Consider the following 20,049-nt stretch of genomic DNA (forward strand, 5'->3'; position numbering starts at 1 on the left):
TATCACAGCATATCGATTCCATCTTGAGAGTGGGGTTGGGGGGTTATGAAGGGGGGCTTTTATTGTACTTTTATACATTGTACCCTTGAAACTAATTCAATTTTTAAAAATTAATTAATTTATTTGGGGCTGCATTGGGTCTTTGTTGCTGCTAGCGGGTGTTCTCTAGTTGCAGTGAGCGGGGGCTCCTCTTGGCTGTGGTGCACGGGCTTCTCATTGCAGTGGCTTCTCTTGTTGCGGAGCATGGTCTCTAGGCACGCAGGCTTCCGTAGTTGTGGCACGTGGGCTCGGTTGATGTGGCACACGGGCTCTAGAGCGCAGGCTCAGTAGTTGTGGCACGCGGGCTTAGTTACTCCGTGGCACGTGGGATCTTCCCAGACCAGGGCTCGAACCCATGACCCCTGCATTCGCAGGCATATTCTTAACCACTGCTCCACCAGGGAAGCCCGATAATTCAGTTTTTTATAAAGAGAAGATTCCTAATATTATTCCAAAATTTTAAAAATATGTAGTTGGATAACACTATGAAAAATTAACTGATATATTCTTTTATTATTTCTCTTTGCTCCCTGGATTTTTTTCCCCATCCAGTCAGCTAGGCACTGTGAGTTCACTGCATTAGGAAGGTAAAGACTCAGCAGAAATGAGGGAGAAAAACAGAAAAGTCTCAGCTTTGGAATGTTCACAACGGAGGCCACAGTAGAACAGGTGAGAATTCTGTGAACCAAAAATAAATGTCGTCTCAAATGCAAAAAAGTATTCTCTGCACTGGGAGGCAGGAGAGGGAGGGAGGGAAGGACTGAAGGAGAGAGATCAGTGTGGCCAGGGACATGGAGACTGTGCTTAAGGACGATATGCCCAGGAAGAGAATCAGAATCTGGAGAAGATTCAGCCTGCACGTGATCATTGCCTCCAGCCAGCACCCTCATCTCAGACGTTGGGAAATTCAGAGAGAGAGTGGGAGTACGTCAGGAGGGCCACGCGCATAGTCTGTGTGGCAGGGGTTGTGGCCGTTCCCTATTTGTGAGGAGTCCCCAGCAATTTGCAGGCCTCTTCTGGAAAATGCTGGCGGACGTCTCTAGTGCTTATGTGAAAGCTTGTTCACAAACCTTGAAAGATACAGATGTAGATGACAGATAGATGCATAGATAGAAAAATGTCATTAAATAAAAGCTCCAGGAAAGGTTTGGAAAATGCCCTTTATTGCATAGGACGCTTCTATTGTCATATGATGTTAGACTGAGTGCCGGTCCCTTCATCCTCCTTCAGACCACGGCATTCTGTCTGCTACTCTCCCGAGGGTCCTTTCTTCTCCCTGGAAGGGATAAAACAAATGAGGTAGAACAGGAAGAGACAAGAAGCACTCCAAGCTCTGCTGGTCAGGGTTACCCTCCAGCATTGCCTTAATGCTCAGAGCCACACACACCACAGTGAGCTTGGCTCCAGATCAACTACCACGCAACGAAGGTTCTGGAACATTTCCATATCTCGGGGGACCTCATTTCCACGTGACTCTCTTTCATATTCCCCATTGTCACAGAAGGCTAGGTCCAGTGGTCCGGGTGAGATCTCGGCTCAGGCCCGAGGCTCTCAGACCTCAAAGTTCTGGTCCTGCAAGGGCCCCTGTCCTCTCTTGAGACCACTCCTGGCTCTCTCTGCCGAGAAGGAGCTGCTGGCAGTACGTCCTCTAAGAGTTGAGGTCCATCGTGCAGACCCTGAGAAAACTCCTAGGAAAAGGCTCCACCTTCTTGTTTACGTCAACAGAGGTCAATGCCTTTCTTAGTGCTGGGTGTGTCCCATTTGATGCAACTGCAGAGCCATTAGGTAAACCAGCACATGTGTGCGGCCCCTTCCCTTAGACTCCTCTGGGCCCTCGTGACATAGGCTCAGAAGACTGCCAGCCTCAAGCCTTACCTCTTCCAAGGGACGGCCACACCGTCTTCCAGGATCTTCTGTCCCATGAATCTCAGTTGCTGTTTGGAACTCAAAGGAGAGAAAAGACCCTGCCTGCGGGGTCTCTTTGGGCTGGGGCCTTCCCCCGTGGGCTGCTCTCCCTCATTCTCCTTTTCTTCTTGCTTCTCTACCTCCTTCTCCTCCTCCTCCTCCTCCTCCTCCTCCTCCTCCTCGTTCTCCTCCTCCTCCTCCTCGTCCTCTTCCTCAGGGGTGCTCTCGGATTCCACATTGCCCATCCGCTGGGCCATGGTGAGATGAAAGGCACGGCAGCTGAAGCCCTGCAGGACGCCGCCCTTCACGTGCTGCTGGAGGATCCCCAAGGTGGGGAAGACCCGGCAGCAGGCCATGCACCTGAAGCCGGTCTCCATGGTCAGCATCCAGTCCGCTGTCTTGGCGCTGGGTCTCTCCTCGACGGCAGGTGGCCCTGATGGGCTGCCTGGCTCTGCCCTTTCCTCATACTCTTTCTCCTCCCCAGTGGGCTCACTGTCAGACAGGAGGCTTTCGGTGGACACATCAGAAGAGGGGTCAGTGGCTACTGCGCACACATCCTCAGGAAGGGTCACTTCTTCTATCCTCAGCTGCTTTTCAGGCAACTCCAAGGGTTTCTTTGTCTTCCAGGAGACAGCGACACCCTTGTTCACTTGTACCTGCATGTAGTGTATTTTCATGCCCCTTTCCTCTTTGTCTGGGTGCAGATAGTTCTTACAGGGTGAAGAGGGTGAGGAGGAGACACAGTGTGATGGGGAAGCGGTCTCTCCTTCTTCCTGATCCTGGGCTAGGGGTGGTCTAGGCTGGGCAGTGTCTCGATGAAATCTCCGGATTCCTGAAAAAGGAAATTAAAATCATAATAACATGCATGGGCCATGCCGGAAGCTGAGGGAGCAGGTGTGGTAGACGAGAGAGGGACATTGGCACGACATAGCAATGTCGTGAGCTTGGTGTCCGTTGGCCGTAGGACGGAGTGGTGTATGTGGTGTCATCTGTGGGCTTTTCATGTGCGTGGGGGGGTATACTGGAGCGGTGTCTGTATACAGGGGTGTGGAGTATGGTGGTGAGGGCTGTAGTATGTGAGGGATGCGGCTGGATGCGTGTACGATGAGGAGTGTGAGTTTGGGAATATCGGTGGTGCATTCCTTGTGGAATGGGGCTGTGGTGCAGGAGAGTACTGTGGAGCACGTGCTTGGGGTTGATGTGCACTGAGAAGGGCTGTGCCTGGAGGGCACGTGTATGTGTGAGCTGTGTGCACCTGAGCTGGATGGTCCTGCTCTCAGGCTGGAGGTGTATGATGCAGAACTCTGTCCTTCTCTGGAAGCAAAGGCAAAGACAAAGCCTACATTTTCCTCTGAAGATGCTTAATCTGGTCCCTCTTCCCTCCACCTCAAGCCCAGACCTTTCCGGCCCCTGCTCCTTGACTTCCCCACCATGGTAGTAGCAGTATTCACACACACACCCCCAGACTCAGCTGGCATCCACACCCTCGGAACAGCTCAGCCATCCTGCCCAGGCTCCTCCACAGAGCCCTCATCACCTCTGATGACCCTGGATTTCCTCTCAGCCTCCCTGGGATCTGTGTGCCTCCTGCTTCACAGCCAAGCACCCCGTCACCTGAGGAGCCCCACGCCCTTACCAGCGTAGCTGAGCTTGCGCAGAGTAGAAGTACAGAAGAAGTATTTAGAGGCAGAGGAGACCTCCACTGCCCCTGGGCTGCAGCCTTGGGCCACCACAGTGGATCCAAGCCGAGGGGCATCCTCTTGTGACTTCGAGATTCCTGAGGGAGGAATGAAAGGCTCAGGGTGGGTTCATCAGTCCTCTGTCCACAAATATTTACTGAGTGTGTGACACGTGTCAGGTGCAGTGAATACACACAGCTGAGAGTGTGGTTCCCAGTGGATCCTCCAGGATTTAATTCCAATCAATACTTATTCTCTCACTGTCTAGTTGGTAATGTAGGCCTCGGTGGTGACTGTGAGTGTGTGGGAAGAGTGAGTGATGTGTATCAGTTAAGTCTGTGGTAAGTGTGGGGTTGGCATGGGGAGCACAGTGCAGACGTGTCTATCTGTGTCTGTGGCCTTTGTGTGCATGGTTTCTGTTCACAAGTCAGGAATTCTGGGACATGTAACGTTTCCTCATTACATGGTGTGGCTTGTATTTATGGTGTGTGTTCATTCATTCATTCACCAAGATTCAGTAAGCAGCTACTCCTGTGTATCCGGCACTCTTCCATTGTTGTAGTCTTTGGTAACGCTGCACATTCTAGTAGGGGAAGACACACACTAAACAAAACTACAATAAATATATAATACATCAGCTGGTGGTAAGTATATAAGGGTTGCCAGACTTAGCGAACAAGAATACAAGGCACCCAGTTAAATTTCAGTTTCAGATAAACCCAGAATAATCTTTTAGTGTAAGTATTCCCATGCAGTATTTGGCCTGACTTAGTTTTAGTGTAAGTATAGCCCATACAATATGTGGGACATACGGATACTGAAAAATTACTTGTTCTTTATCTAGAATTCAAATTGAACTGGATAGCCCATATTTTCTCTGGCAATCCTGACATGGGTTACTGAGACTGTGGTTTACTGTGGTTTGTACAAAGCGGGTCTGGCATTACTCAAGAATGTGTTATAAGTGTGGTGTGTATGACACGTGACTGGTTCTTATAGAGGTATTTAGAGATGGCTGAAGTTAGTTGTGTTTGTGCAAGAGTTGAGGAGATACATGTATATAGTGTGTGTGTGTGTGTGTGTGTGTGTGTCCTATATATATAGTGTGTGTGTCTATATACATATCTCATCTCCAGCGTTTGGTGTTGGAGGAGAGGATTGTGATACAGGTGGGTTGTATGAGAACGTAGTATAGGAGGGATGCGTGTATATACCTCCATGTGCTGTGTGTGGTTTACTAAGGAAGTTATATGTGGGGTGTGTGATATTTTTGCTGCATCAGAGTGTACATGGGTGTATGAGTTACTGTCTCATAAAACAACCCTAACAAGAATTCTGTATACACTCTTACGTACACCGAGTGTCAGCCAGGTCCAGGCAGGGTGACAAGAACTTTACCACGCAGACTTTATATCTGGTAAGCACTCTACCCCCATTCATCTCGCTCTTCTCTGCACTACCACACACACACACACACACACACACACACACTCACACACACACACACACAGGAACATAGGGCAAAATATTCTGAATGGTCAGGGGCAGTCATTGCCTTCCCCAGCCTGTCCCAGCCACTGCCTGGAAATCTGCCTGCTGTCTAGAGCTCCATTCCCAGGGCCCATCCTACAGTCTCCAGGGCCCTGGGCCTGGTAGGAGCTACTGGGCTCTAATCTGGGGCAGAGGCCTCTAGCTGGAGCTCTGGGGTGACCACCCCTCTCCCAGGGCAAGCTACTCGCCTCCATTTAATGCACGCAGGCACCACGTGGCCCGTGGCTCTCAGAGCTCCCCGCAGGACCCTGAGGCCATTTCTCACCCCCGCTCACGCGGTCTCAGTCTCTGGAAAACCCTTCCCTTCCCTTGATCTCCTTTGGGAAATTCTTCCTGTTGAAGGAATAAAACCTCCTTGCTTTCAATATGACACCATCCCTAGACAAACAATCTTCTTTCAAAGTGCATTCCACTTGTCAAGATATTTTTCAACAGGGCCTTCAACTCATGGGGCTTCTCTTTCCACTTTGGTAAAAGAGGCCAAGCAACTCATGGGTCTCTCTCAGCATCCTTGCATCCTTCACATCCCCCACCTCATGAACCCTAGGAAAGATCCAAGAGCATAAGAGAGAAATCGGGGACTGAGAAAAGCTGCACCTCTAGGTCTGTGCAAGCAGGATGCAGCCTGCTGTGAGTCCGACAAAGCTCCAGGCCCGGCTGCCCCAGGAGAGAGTCCTCAGACCAGCGGAGCTGACCTCCCATCTCCCAGGGGGCATCTGGCCGTTCTGTGCCGTCTCACACCACAGGGACCCTCCGGATAGATACGGCAGCATCACTGAGACAAGGTCTCTCGCTCCCTGCTTCACAGGTGACACGTTCTCAGTCCCCCGCTTCCTAGAGAAGCTTCAGTTTGGCAGAAACCCATGTGCCCCAGACAAGTTGCCCCCCACATACCTCCTCCGTTCTCGGCAGTTTCCTGGGACTCTTCATTTTCCAGATGTTTCCTCTTTTGTCGCTGTTCCATCGTACCAACTAGAAGTCTCCCTTAGAAGATGCCTCAAGAGATGTCCAACTCCTCCTCTTCCCTACAGGTTGGCCCTTCTTGGCTCTTGGGCAATCCGTTGAAATGATTCAATACAAACCAAAATAGTCAAGTCTCCTAAATGGCTGAAAAACTTGTACCACTTGGTGAACCAGCAGTAGTGCCTAGTGCTCACCAGGGCTGTTATGTTTGCAAGGTTGCCAGGCTCACAGTGGAATTCTGTGACCTCAGTGATGACATCAGAGCATTCGGTGGACCTAGGTTGAGCACAGTGTCTGCAATAGCACAGGCCCCATTTTCAAGAACAATTCCTTTTTCCCAGCCGAAGCTTTCCCGTGAAAGGGAAAGGTTCCTACCATATCTATTATAAATTGTATCATACCATGTCTATTATAAAATTCACATTTTGATTGGAGATCTTTTAATGTCTTTTCTAGAGAGATTTAATATGAATGTTTTAAATGGTCTCCAGTTTCCCTGTGGATTATTGACATTTTAAACTCTGCACTTCAATTTTCCCTCAATACGTGTAATTTTGTCACGGCTATTTCTGTACTTAAAGATGAGGAACTATATAATTGATTTCTTCATTTTTTCCCCATCTCTTTCCAAGGTACTGCATTTGATTGTGTCTTGCGACTGAGTGAAAAATGCTAGTCCTTGAGTCAGGACATTGGGCCCTTTAGCAAGTAACTCAACCTATCTGGGCTTCAGCTTCTGTATGTGCGATCAAGAGGCTTGGACTAGCTGACTTTTCAAATGCTGTGTTTCTTTGATTCACTCTCACTTACTGATCTGCTCCTTAAGAAGAGGGTCTGTTCTCATAAAGTAACAACAGTCTCTTCCTAACCTTGGGTTGGGCGGAGTTTAACTGTTCGTACTCAGTTCGTTAGTTATATTGCCTTCTACGTATGCTTAGCTCTAAATAATTTATACGGCTCTTGTGACAATTTTTAGATCTTCTTTTTTTCTTATTTTCTTTTATAGTTTCTAATTTGTTATCGCCAGTGTAGAGGAGCCTGATTGACTTTTAAAATTTATTGATCTTGTATGTGTGTGCCTTGTTGAACCGTCTTATTAGTTCCTGCTAGTTTATCTGTGGGTTCTTTTGGGTCTCCTAGATAAATGAGCATATTAAATGTAAATAATGTGTTCTTTGGATAAAGTTTATTTTCTTGCATCTGTATATATAGAAGCAATATGTTGAATTGATTTAAATATTTAAACACTTACATACCTGTTATCACAATCTAACATTGTTTATCTTATTTTCTTTCAATCAATATTATGTTTTCAAGATTTATCCACGTGAATCCATATAGATCTAGGTCTTTGATTTTTGACTGTTTGATATTATGTGATCACATGCATATAGCATCATTTATTTTCCATTCAAGCATTATTGGACAATTGGATTGTTTCCCTCCCTTCTCTAGAACAAACAACATTTCCCAGAATATCCCTGAAGATGACTGACAGTCGAGAAGGGCCAGGCTGCCCGAAGGATTGCTACTTGCTTTTAGCCACCTTCCAACAGGCCGTCTCCAGCCAGCAATTTGAAGCACAGCTGAAATGAGAACTGCCCCAAATGTGAAAATCTTAGGAGCTTCCTAGAAGGTGGGAGGTTAATGATAGGCATCCTGCTGGGATCTCAGGGGAGTCTGAGCTGGCCTGAAGCTCATCTTCCTCCTCCACCTCTCAAGAGAAATGTGGAGGAAAGAAGACTTCAAAAACTGTGAGCAGGCAGAGGGAGAGATATTGGGGGCCGAAGCTGTAACTGAGGTCTTGGAGTGGGCTGTGAGCACGCAGAGCCTCTCGAGAGCCAGGCTCTGCCTTCTGAGGACTTCTCCCCTAAGGCTGCTCATAATTCACGTGATACCAGCCATATAGAGCCGACTTGGCCCACACTGTCACAGAAAGCCTTATCAGAATCTCTTCTTCTTCATACACTCTTGTGTCTGTTACTTGGTTATTGCCTTTGGTACTCCACTGATGTGAACCACAGTCGCCAGGGGATGGAGGACACTAGTGACCCATCTTGCTCTGTGGCCTCAGTCCACAGCTGGAGGGTAAGGGAAGAGGCCAAATGAAGGTCAAGAAGGAAAGATGGAGTTTGAAGAGAAGACCTGAGTTAAGGGTGTCTTCTCAAGTCTTGATGACTGAAATGTAGCTCCAGTACCTGAAGTCCTGCTTGTTCTCAAGGCTGACCGCGGGGCTGGGTGCACTCAGTGAAGGAACCGTATACACTTAGTATTTCCTTGCTTGCTCACACTTGCCCTCCTCTGATACACCCTCTGCAAGACTGATCTTCCCCTGAAACAACTTTCCCCCTGCTACTGTCATCTCAGGAACATTTGCTTCACCTTCCTAGTGTCCCCCTAGAATGCCATTGCAGCCAATTCATAATTTGATAATCATGCTGCTTACCATATGCTCAGGAACTTCTGAGAAATTTTATTCACTTTATTCCATAGTCTTCACCCATCAATAATCTTCCTTAACTTCCTAGCTGCAGGTTAACCCATTCGGAATCATTTCTTTTGCTTTCTCTTCTTTGGCAAATCCTTTCTATCTTTTAAGGTCTTTTTCTTGTCTCTCTACCATCTTGCCTTCCTGAACTTCTTTTTTTTTCGTTTAAGTAACCTTTCAATCTCCTTCCGCAATTTCCTCATACACATTGAGAGTTTATTCCTCACACGTTAGACAGCGGTTTATGAATGGCCAGGCATAATGGACTCAGAATGAGTTGGCACCCCCGAGGTACCTGTCTTGCTGGGGAGCCACAGGTGAAGGGCTGTCTGCTGGACACATGTTTGCATGGAGTCAGGCTGAGTGGCCTCAGGGTGTTTGCTCTGCACTTGTGTGTGTTTCTCCCTAGTTGGTTTCCTTGTCCAGCCACCTGTGACCTCCCTCCATCCAGCCCAGGGAATCCTTCTCATCACAGGGGTAGGATGTTTGTCTCATTTTCCATCACATCCTTTCCCCAAAGTTTGGTTGTGAGTTGTTCCCATTCCAAAGACCTTTCCTCTTTGAAGAGAAAAGAGAAAATCTTGTCTCTCCTTTTCTCTCACTTCACTTCTGCTCTATTATCTCCTCCGTCCAGAATGGCCCACTGACTCACATGGGTGTAGATCCAAAGATGGCAAGAAATGCCAGCAATTCTGAGATAATAATACGGATGGATCAGGAAAACTTGAAAACCTTTATCCCGCCACATTAAAAAAAATTGCACTTCCAGTGTATTCAGAGTCTCAGTGTAGAAACACAAATGATAGAGAAATTGAATTACACTCAAGTTTTTCTTTCCTCCTTTCCTGATTTATTCTAATCCTCCAAGTTAACATGATGAACTCTTTGTTGTGTAAAGTTTCAGACATTTTCTACCCATGCACACTTTTCTTCTTTTCACATTAGAGTGTGAACTAGGTCACTTTCAACATGCTGTGATTCTGTGATTCACTGTCTCCCACCGAGTCATCCACGGATAATGTCATCTGTTTCACGGAGAAATATTTCCAATAGCTAATAGCCAATGTCTGTGGAGTGCTTACTCTGTGTCGGTTTCTTGTAACTACTTTACAGATCATTTGTACAGCGTACCCATGGACCAGGTACAATTATGACCCCCAAGTGACAGATAAGTGCAGATAAGTACAAATAAATACAGAGGCCAAGTGACTTGCCCAAGACACTGGAGCAAATCAAAATCCATGCCTCTGTAATCATTTTGCTCTATTGCCTCTGTCTGGGAGGCTTGATGATTTGGCAACTAAAACCTTAAATATCATGTTCCATTTTTATATCTGTGACACAAGCGTGGGGCTGTGATACGGGGTAACTAACCTGACTACTTTTGAAAACCCTTATGCACCTGGATGAAAGTAAGCCAGGGACTGCAAGCCATAGATTTAAGGTTTCCTACCAACTTTTAAAAATAGCTTCTTGAATGCAATTTATGTAGTGTCAAGTCTAGGATGTAGTCCAAATAGTAACAGAAAAATGGAGATATGTAGGAAAATACTTAAAGTTGACAAGTATTGGGAGTGTAGTATTTTTGGGGCCAGCGTGTAGACCACAGGAAAACTTGCTGTTTCCATCCCAAAGGGAAGAGCCCTACGTTGCAACTGCCAAGGTCCCTGGGACAGCAAGTGTGCTCACTGCTTAGTAAAGAAGCATCCTCAGTTTGATAGAATCATATGGGAGCCTTACATTTGGTTAGCAGTTCTACATTCTTGATGTAATAATATTTTCAGGGTGTGGGAGGGTATCAAGCTCTGAAAATACCCTTGGAGAGATCTGCTTATTAAGTTTGGCTTTTTCAGTCTCCCTACTACTTCTTTACTAAACACCAGGCGGTTTCCTTCACTTTTCAGAACCATATTGTTTTTCCCTTCTCTAATGAACTTTGAAATACTTTTGGATGAGCTATTGAGATTGGGAAAAAATAAACATCTCTTTAAAATAAGGAAGATAATAACAATGACAAGTAGAAAAAGCTCTAAAACAGAGAATATCCTCCATTCTAGCCACTGACTGGGAGTGGAAGGTTCGTGCTCGCTGTCCAGGACGTAGAAATAAAAGCTGAGGAGGTGCTGAGGCGTCTCCTGGATCTCTATGAGCCTCCATCATTTCTGCTGAGTAGGGTTGACAGATAAAATATAGGCTGTTTAGTTAAATATGAATGTTTGAAAAACAACGAGTACATTTTGAAGATAAGTATGCCCCAAATAGTTCATAGGATCTACTTATACTAAAAATAATGACTTATTATTCATGTGAAGTTCAAGTTTAACTGGGTATCCTGTATTTTTATGTCCTAAATCTGACAGCCCTACTGATGATCCACAATGGAGGCAGTTGAGGAACGGTACATGCTGGCTCTCGGACAGTCAGAAATGGCTTCAGCAGATCCAGGTACAGTATGAAATTCTTTTTGGATGTAGCTCAGAAGCCATGGCCAGCCCTTGACTGCAAGTACTGCCTCGGGTTTCCCTGAGGTGGGGTAATCCTTCCTCTTAATGGCCTTTTGGTAAGTCTGGAAGACCATATCCAAGGGGAGCCCCAAAGTCAGTTTCATCCTCACAACCATGTTTCCAATTCCTGGAATTGGCTGCATGTGACTCACAAGAGCTGAGGAGGTTTGTGGAAGTTGGGAGTGTCATAGCTTGAACCCTTTGTAGGTAAAGTTTTGCTGTTGTGAGAGTTTTAACAGGAGCAATGTGAAAGACTCCAAGTCCCCAGGTAGATAGAAATAATCCTGTTCTACCTGTGTGTATGTGACAAGTCTCTAATAGTTCAGAGAGCAATTATCTGGTCTTAGAAAGACTGATCCAAGCTTGGATGATTCTGGTGACAAGGCAAGGTCCTGAGTTTCAAGTTCACCTTTTATGGTTGAGGAGACAATAAGGTGGTCAGAAGGGAAATCATGGAGGAGACCTTGGCTTCATCCATCGTGCAGGCTTGTATATGTGGTTCTATGTAGATTGTGTTTCAAAGGTGGAGCTTGTTTACAACTATGAACATTCTCCGATGTGCTTTTTGGACCTTCATTCCCAGAGCGAGAGCAGTGCCGAGGCTCTAGAAATGCCATGGATATTCTGAGCTGTCAGTGGCATTTCCCCGGTACTGTTCCCTTGGTGCCGCTCCTTGAAATGTCCAAAGGGATTATCATGTGTCTTGTGGCGGGTCCTAGCATTGTGAAAGGAAGCTGCTGCACCTGGCTCAGAGGATTTCGGATGTGGTGGGAGGAGGAGTAGTACTACGACTATAAATTGTATCACAGCATACCGATTCCATCTTGAGAGTGGGGTTGGGGGGTTATGAAGGGGGGCTTTTATTGTACTTTTATACATTGTACCCTTGAAACTAATTCAATTTTTAAAAATTAATTAATTTATTTGGGGCTGCATTGGGTCTTTGTTGCTGCTAGCGGGTGTTCTCTAGTTGCAGTGAGCGGGGGCTCCTCTTGGCTGTGGTGCACGGGCTTCTCATTGCAGTGGCTTCTCTTGTTGCGGAGCATGGTCTCTAGGCACGCAGGCTTCCGTAGTTGTGGCACGTGGGCTCGGTTGATGTGGCACACGGGCTCTAGAGCGCAGGCTCAGTAGTTGTGGCACGCGGGCTTAGTTACTCCGTGGCACGTGGGATCTTCCCAGACCAGGGCTCGAACCCATGACCCCTGCATTCGCAGGCATATTCTTAACCACTGCTCCACCAGGGAAGCCCGATAATTCAGTTTTTTATAAAGAGAAGATTCCTAATATTATTCCAAAATTTAAAAATATGTAGTTGGATAACACTATGAAAAATTAACTGATATATTCTTTTATTATTTCTCTTTGCTCCCTGGATTTTTTTCCCCACCCAGTCAGCTAGGCACTGTGAGTTCACTGCATTAGGAAGGTAAAGACTCAGCAGAAATGAGGGAGAAAAACAGAAAAGTCTCAGCTTTGGAATGTTCACAACGGAGGCCACAGTAGAACAGGTGAGAATTCTGTGAACCAAAAATAAATGTCGTCTCAAATGCAAAAAAGTATTCTCTGCACTGGGAGGCAGGAGAGGGAGGGAGGGAAGGACTGAAGGAGAGAGATCAGTGTGGCCAGGGACATGGAGACTGTGCTTAAGGACGATATGCCCAGGAAGAGAATCAGAATCTGGAGAAGATTCAGCCTGCACGTGATCATTGCCTCCAGTCAGCACCCTCATCTCAGACGTTGGGAAATTCAGAGAGAGAGTGGGAGTACGTCAGGAGGGCCACGCGCATAGTCTGTGTGGCAGGGGTTGTGGCCGTTCCCTATTTGTGAGGAGTCCCCAGCAATTTGCAGGCCTCTTCTGGAAAATGCTGGCGGACGTCTCTAGTGCTTATGTGAAAGCTTGTTCACAAACCTTGAAAGATACAGATGTAGATGACAGATAGATGCATAGATAGAAAAATGTCATTAAATAAAAGCTCCAGGAAAGGTTTGGAAAATGCCCTTTATTGCATAGGACGCTTCTATTGTCATATGATGTTAGACTGAGTGCCGGTCCCTTCATCCTCCTTCAGACCACGGCATTCTGTCTGCTACTCTCCCGAGGGTCCTTTCTTCTCCCTGGAAGGGATAAAACAAATGAGGTAGAACAGGAAGAGACAAGAAGCACTCCAAGCTCTGCTGGTCAGGGTTACCCTCCAGCATTGCCTTAATGCTCAGAGCCACACACACCACAGTGAGCTTGGCTCCAGATCAACTACCACGCAACGAAGGTTCTGGAACATTTCCATATCTCGGGGGACCTCATTTCCACGTGACTCTCTTTCATATTCCCCTTTGTCACAGAAGGCTAGGTCCAGTGGTCCGGGTGAGATCTCGGCTCAGGCCCAAGGCTCTCAGACCTCAAAGTTCTGGTCCTGCAAGGGCCCCTGTCCTCTCTTGAGACCACTCCTGGCTCTCTCTGCCGAGAAGGAGCTGCTGGCAGTACGTCCTCTAAGAGTTGAGGTCCATCGTGCAGACCCTGAGAAAACTCCTAGGAAAAGGCTCCACCTTCTTGTTTACGTCAACAGAGGTCAATGCCTTTCTTAGTGCTGGGTGTGTCCCATTTGATGCAACTGCAGAGCCATTAGGTAAACCAGCACATGTGTGCGGCCCCTTCCCTTAGACTCCTCTGGGCCCTCGTGACATAGGCTCAGAAGACTGCCAGCCTCAAGCCTTACCTCTTCCAAGGGACGGCCACACCGTCTTCCAGGATCTTCTGTCCCATGAATCTCAGTTGCTGTTTGGAACTCAAAGGAGAGAAAAGACCCTGCCTGCGGCGTCTCTTTGGGCTGGGGCCTTCCCCCGTGGGCTGCTCTCCCTCATTCTCCTTTTCTTCTTGCTTCTCTACCTCCTTCTCCTCCTCCTCCTCCTCCTCCTCCTCATTCTCCTCCTCCTCCTCCTCGTCCTCTTCCTCAGGGGTGTTCTCGGATTCCACATTGCCCATCCGCTGGGCCATGGTGAGATGAAAGGCACGGCAGCTGAAGCCCTGCAGGACGCCGCCCTTCACGTGCTGCTGGAGGATCTCCAAGGTGGGGAAGACCCGGCAGCAGGCCATGCACCTGAAGCCGGTCTCCATGGTCAGCATCCAGTCCGCTGTCTTGGCGCTGGGTCTCTCCTCGACGGCAGGTGGCCCTGATGGGCTGCCTGGCTCTGCCCTTTCCTCATACTCTTTCTCCTCCCCAGTGGGCTCACTGTCAGACAGGAGGCTTTCGGTGCACACATCAGAAGAGGGGTCAGTGGCTACTGCGCACACATCCTCAGGAAGGGTCACTTCTTCTATCCTCAGCTGCTTTTCAGGCAACTCCCAGGGTTTCTTTGTCTTCCAGGAGACAGCGACACCCTTGTTCACTTGTACCTGCATGTAGTGTATTCTCATGCCCCTTTCCTCTTTGTCTGGGTGCAGATAGTTCTTACAGGGTGAAGAGGGTGAGGAGGAGACACAGTGTGATGGGGAAGCGGTCTCTCCTTCTTCCTGATCCTGGGCTAGGGGTGGTCTAGGCTGGGCAGTGTCTCGATGAAATCTCCGGATTCCTGAAAAAGGAAATTAAAATCATAATAACATGCATGGGCCATGCCGGAAGCTGAGGGAGCAGGTGTGGTAGACGAGAGAGGGACATTGGCACGACATAGCAATGTCGTGAGCTTGGTGTCCGTTGGCCGTAGGACGGAGTGGTGTATGTGGTGTCATCTGTGGGCTTTTCATGTGCGTGGGGGGTTATACTGGAGCGGTGTCTGTATACAGGGCTGTGGAGTATGGTGGTGAGGGCTGTAGTATGTGAGGGATGCGGCTGGATGCGTGTACGATGAGGAGTGTGAGTTTGGGAATATCGGTGGTGCATTCCTTGTGGAATGGGGCTGTGGTGCAGGAGAGTACTGTGGAGCACGTGCTTGGGGTTGATGTGCACTGAGAAGGGCTGTGCCTGGAGGGCGCGTGTATGTGTGAGCTGTGTGCACCTGAGCTGGATGGTCCTGCTCTCAGGCTGGAGGTGTATGATGCAGAACTCTGTCCTTCTCTGGAAGGAAAGGCAAAGACAAAGCCTACATTTTCCTCTGAAGATGCTTAATCTGGTCCCTCTTCCCTCCACCTCAAGCCCAGACCTTTCCGGCCCCTGCTCCTTGACTTCCCCACCATGGTAGTAGCAGTATTCACACACACACCCCCAGACTCAGCTGGCATCCACGCCCTAGGAACAGCTCAGCCATCCTGCCCAGGCTCCTCCACAGAGCCCTCATCACCTCTGATGACCCTGGATTTCCTCTCAGCCTCCCTGGGATCCGTGTGCCTCCTGCTTCACAGCCAAGCACCCCGTCACCAGAGGAGCCCCACGCCCTTACCAGTGTAGCTGAGCTTGCGCAGAGTAGAAGTACAGAAGAAGTATTTAGAGGCAGAGGAGACCTCCACTGCCCCTGGGCTGCAGCCTTGGGCCACCACAGTGGATCCAAGCCGAGGGGGATCCTCTTGTGACTTCGAGATTCCTGAGGGAGGAATGAAAGGCTCAGGGTGGGTTCATCAGTCCTCTGTCCACAAATATTTACTGAGTGTGTGACACGTGTCAGGTGCAGTGAATACACACAGCTGAGAGTGTGGTTCCCAGTGGATCCTCCAGGATTTAATTCCAATCAATACTTATTCTCTCACTGTCTAGTTGGTAATGTAGGCCTCGGTGGTGACTGTGAGTGTGTGGGAAGAGTGAGTGATGTGTATCAGTTAAGTCTGTGGTAAGTGTGGGGTTGGCATGTGGAGCACAGTGCAGACGTGTCTATCTGTGTCTGTGGCCTTTGTGTGCATGGTTTCTGTTCACAAGTCAGGAATTCTGGGACATGTAACGTTTCCTCATTACATGGTGTGGCTTGTATTTATGGTGTGTGTTCATTCATTCATTCACCAAGATTCAGTAAGCAGCTACTCCTGTGTATCCGGCACTCTTCCATTGTTGTAGTCTTTGGTAACGCTGCACATTCTAGTAGGGGAAGACACACACTAAACAAAACTACAATAAATATATAATACATCAGCTGGTGGTAAGTATATAGGGGTTGCCAGACTTAGCGAACAAGAATACAAGGCACCCAGTTAAATTTCAGTTTCAGATAAACCCAGAATAATCTTTTAGTGTAAGTATTCCCATACAGTATTTGGCCTGACTTAGTTTTAGTGTAAGTATAGCCCATACAATATGTGGGACATACGGATACTGAAAAATTACTTGTTCTTTATCTAGAATTCAAATTGAACTGGATAGCCCCTATTTTCTCTGGCAATCCTGACATGGGTTACTGAGACTGTGGTTTACTGTGGTTTGTACAAAGCGGGTCTGGCATTACTCAAGAATGTGTTATAAGTGTGGTGTGTATGACACGTGACTGGTTCTTATAGAGGTATTTAGAGATGGCTGAAGTTAGTTGTGTTTGTGCAAGAGTTGAGGAGATACATGTATATAGTGTGTGTGTGTGTGTCCTATATATATAGTGTGTGTGTCTATATACATATCTCATCTCCAGCGTTTGGTGTTGGAGGAGAGGATTGGGATACAGGTGGGTTGTATGAGAACGTAGTATAGGAGGGATGCGTGTATATACCTCCATGTGCTGTGTGTGGTTTACTAAGGAAGATATATGTGGGGTGTGTGATATTTTTGCTGCATCAGAGTGTACATGGGTGTATGAGTTACTGTCTCATAAAACACCCCTAACAAGAATTCTGTATACACTCTTACGTACACCGAGTGTCAGCCAGGTCCACGCAGGGTGACAAGAACTTTACCACGCAGACTTATATCTGGTAAACACTCTACCCCCATTCATCTCGCTCTTCTCTGCACTACCACACACACACACACACACACACACACACACACACACTCACACACACACACACACAGGAACATAGGGCAAAATATTCTGAATGGTCAGGGGCAGTCATTGCCTTCCCCAGCCTGTCCCAGCCACTGCCTGGAAATCTGCCTGCTGTCTAGAGCTCCATTCCCAGCGCCCATCCTACAGTCTCCAGGGCCCTGGGCCTGGTAGGAGCTACTGGGCTCTAATCTGGGGCAGAGGCCTCTAGCTGGAGCTCTGGGGTGACCACCCCTCTCCCAGGGCAAGCTACTCGCCTCCATTTAATGCACGCAGGCACCACGTGGCCCGTGGCTCTCAGAGCTCCCCGCAGGACCCTGAGGCCATTTCTCACCCCCGCTCACGCGGTCTCAGTCTCTGGAAAACCCTTCCCTTCCCTTGATCTCCTTTGGGAAATTCTTCCTGTTGAAGGAATAAAACCTCCTTGCTTTCAATATGACACCATCCCTAGACAAACAATCTTCTTTCAAAGTGCATTCCACTTGTCAAGATATTTTTCAACAGGGCCTTCAACTCATGGGGCTTCTCTTTCCACTTTGGTAAAAGAGGCCAAGCAACTCATGGGTCTCTCTCAGCATCCTTGCATCCTTCACATCCCCCACCTCATGACCCCTAGGAAAGATCCAAGAGCATAAGAGAGAAATCGGGGACTGAGAAAAGCTGCACCTCTAGGTCTGTGCAAGCAGGATGCAGCCTGCTGTGAGTCCGACAAAGCTCCAGGCCCGGCTGCCCCAGGAGAGAGTCCTCAGACCAGCGGAGCTGACCTCCCATCTCCCAGGGGGCATCTGGCCGTTCTGTGCCGTCTCACACCACAGGGACCCTCCGGATAGATACGGCAGCATCACTGAGACAAGGTCTCTCGCTCCCTGCTTCACAGGTGACACGTTCTCAGTCCCCCGCTTCCTAGAGAAGCTTCAGTTTGGCAGAAACCCATGTGCCCCAGACAAGTTGCCCCCCACATACCTCCTCCGTTCTCGGCAGTTTCCTGGGACTCTTCATTTTCCAGATGTTTCCTCTTTTGTCGCCGTTCCATCGTACCAACTAGAAGTCTCCCTTAGAAGATGCCTCAAGAGATGTCCAACTCCTCCTCTTCCCTACAGGTTGGCCCTTCTTGGCTCTTGGGCAATCCGTTGAAATGATTCAATACAAACCAAAATAGTCAAGTCTCCTAAATGGCTGAAAAACTTGTACCACTTGGTGAACCAGCAGTAGTGCCTAGTGCTCACCAGGGCTGTTATGTTTGCAAGGTTGCCAGGCTCACAGTGGAATTCTGTGACCTCAGTGATGACATCAGAGCATTCGGTGGACCTAGGTTGAGCACAGTGTCTGCAATAGCACAGGCCCCATTTTCAAGAACAATTCCTTTTTCCCAGCCGAAGCTTTCCCGTGAAAGGGAAAGGTTCCTACCATATCTATTATAAATTGTATCATACCATGTCTATTATAAAATTCACATTTTGATTGGAGATCTTTTAATGTCTTTTCTAGAGAGATTTAATATGAATGTTTTAAATGGTCTCCAGTTTCCCTGTGGATTATTGACATTTTAAACTCTGCACTTCAATTTTCCCTCAATACGTGTAATTTTGTCACGGCTATTTCTGTACTTAAAGATGAGGAACTATATAATTGATTTCTTCATTTTTTCCCCATCTCTTTCCAAGGTACTGCATTTGATTGTGTCTTGCGACTGAGTGAAAAATGCTAGTCCTTGAGTCAGGACATTGGGCCCTTTAGCAAGTAACTCAACCTATCTGGGCTTCAGCTTCTGTATGTGCGATCAAGAGGCTTGGACGAGCTGACTTTTCAAATGCTGTGTTTCTTTGATTCACTCTCACTTACTGATCTGCTCCTTAACAAGAGGGTCTGTTCTCATAAAGTAACAACAGTCTCTTCCTAACCTTGGGTTGGGCGGAGTTTAACTCTTTGTACTCAGTTTGTTAGTTATATTGCCTTCTACGTATGCTTAGCTCTAAATAATTTATACGGCTCTTGTGACAATTTTTAGATCTTCTTTTTTTCTTATTTTCTTTTATAGTTTCTAATTTGTTATCGCCAGTGTAGAGGAGCCTGATTGACTTTTAAAATTTATTGATCTTGTATGTGTGTGCCTTGTTGAACCGTCTTATTAGTTCCTGCTAGGTTATCTGTGGGTTCTTTTGGGTCTCCTAGATAAATGAGCATATTAAATGTAAATAATGTGTTCTTTGGATAAAGTTTATTTTCTTGCATCTCTATATATAGAAGCAATATGTTGAATTGATTTAAATATTTAAACACTTACATACCTGTTATCACAATCTAACATTGTTTATCTTATTTTCTTTCAATCAATATTATGTTTTCAAGATTTATCCACGTGAATCCATATAGATCTAGGTCTTTGATTTTTGACTGTTTGATATTATGTGATCACATGCATATAGCATCATTTATTTTCCATTCAAGCATTATTGGACAATTGGATTGTTTCCCTCCCTTCTCTAGAACAAACAACATTTCCCAGAATATCCCTGAAGATGACTGACAGTCGAGAAGGGCCAGGCTGCCCGAAGGATTGCTACTTGCTTTTAGCCACCTTCCAACAGGCCGTCTCCAGCCAGCAATTTGAAGCACAGCTGAAATGAGAACTGCCCCAAATGTGAAAATCTTAGGAGCTTCCTAGAAGGTGGGAGGTTAATGATAGGCATCCTGCTGGGATCCCAGGGGAGTCTGAGCTGGCCTGAAGCTCATCTTCCTCCTCCACCTCTCAAGAGAAATGTGGAGGAAAGAAGACTTCAAAAACTGTGAGCAGGCAGAGGGAGAGATATTGGGGGCCGAAGCTGTAACTGAGGTCTTGGAGTGGGCTGTGAGCACGCAGAGCCTCTCGAGAGCCAGGCTCTGCCTTCTGAGGACTTCTCCCCTAAGGCTGCTCATAATTCACGTGATACCAGCCATATAGAGCCGACTTGGCCCACACTGTCACAGAAAGCCTTATCAGAATCTCTTCTTCTTCATACACTCTTGTGTCTGTTACTTGGTTATTGCCTTT

General features: G+C 47.3%; 1 long non-coding RNA gene across 1 annotated transcript in view; it reads left to right on the forward strand.

Annotated features, from left to right (window-relative positions):
• Positions 1 to 12,593, forward strand: part of LOC309816134 — a 485,423-nt gene extending 472,830 nt beyond the window's left edge. Inside the window, exon 4 of the long non-coding RNA XR_014295970.1 lies at positions 12,521 to 12,593. This is a non-coding gene — a long non-coding RNA (uncharacterized lncRNA). The remainder of the gene's footprint in view (positions 1 to 12,520) is intronic.
• Positions 12,594 to 20,049: the final 7,456 nt, after the last annotated feature.

The sequence above is a fragment of the Mesoplodon mirus genome (assembly GCF_964341445.2).
Source record: "Mesoplodon mirus genome assembly, contig: SUPER_14_unloc_2, whole genome shotgun sequence".
Lineage (NCBI taxonomy): Eukaryota > Metazoa > Chordata > Mammalia > Artiodactyla > Ziphiidae > Mesoplodon > Mesoplodon mirus.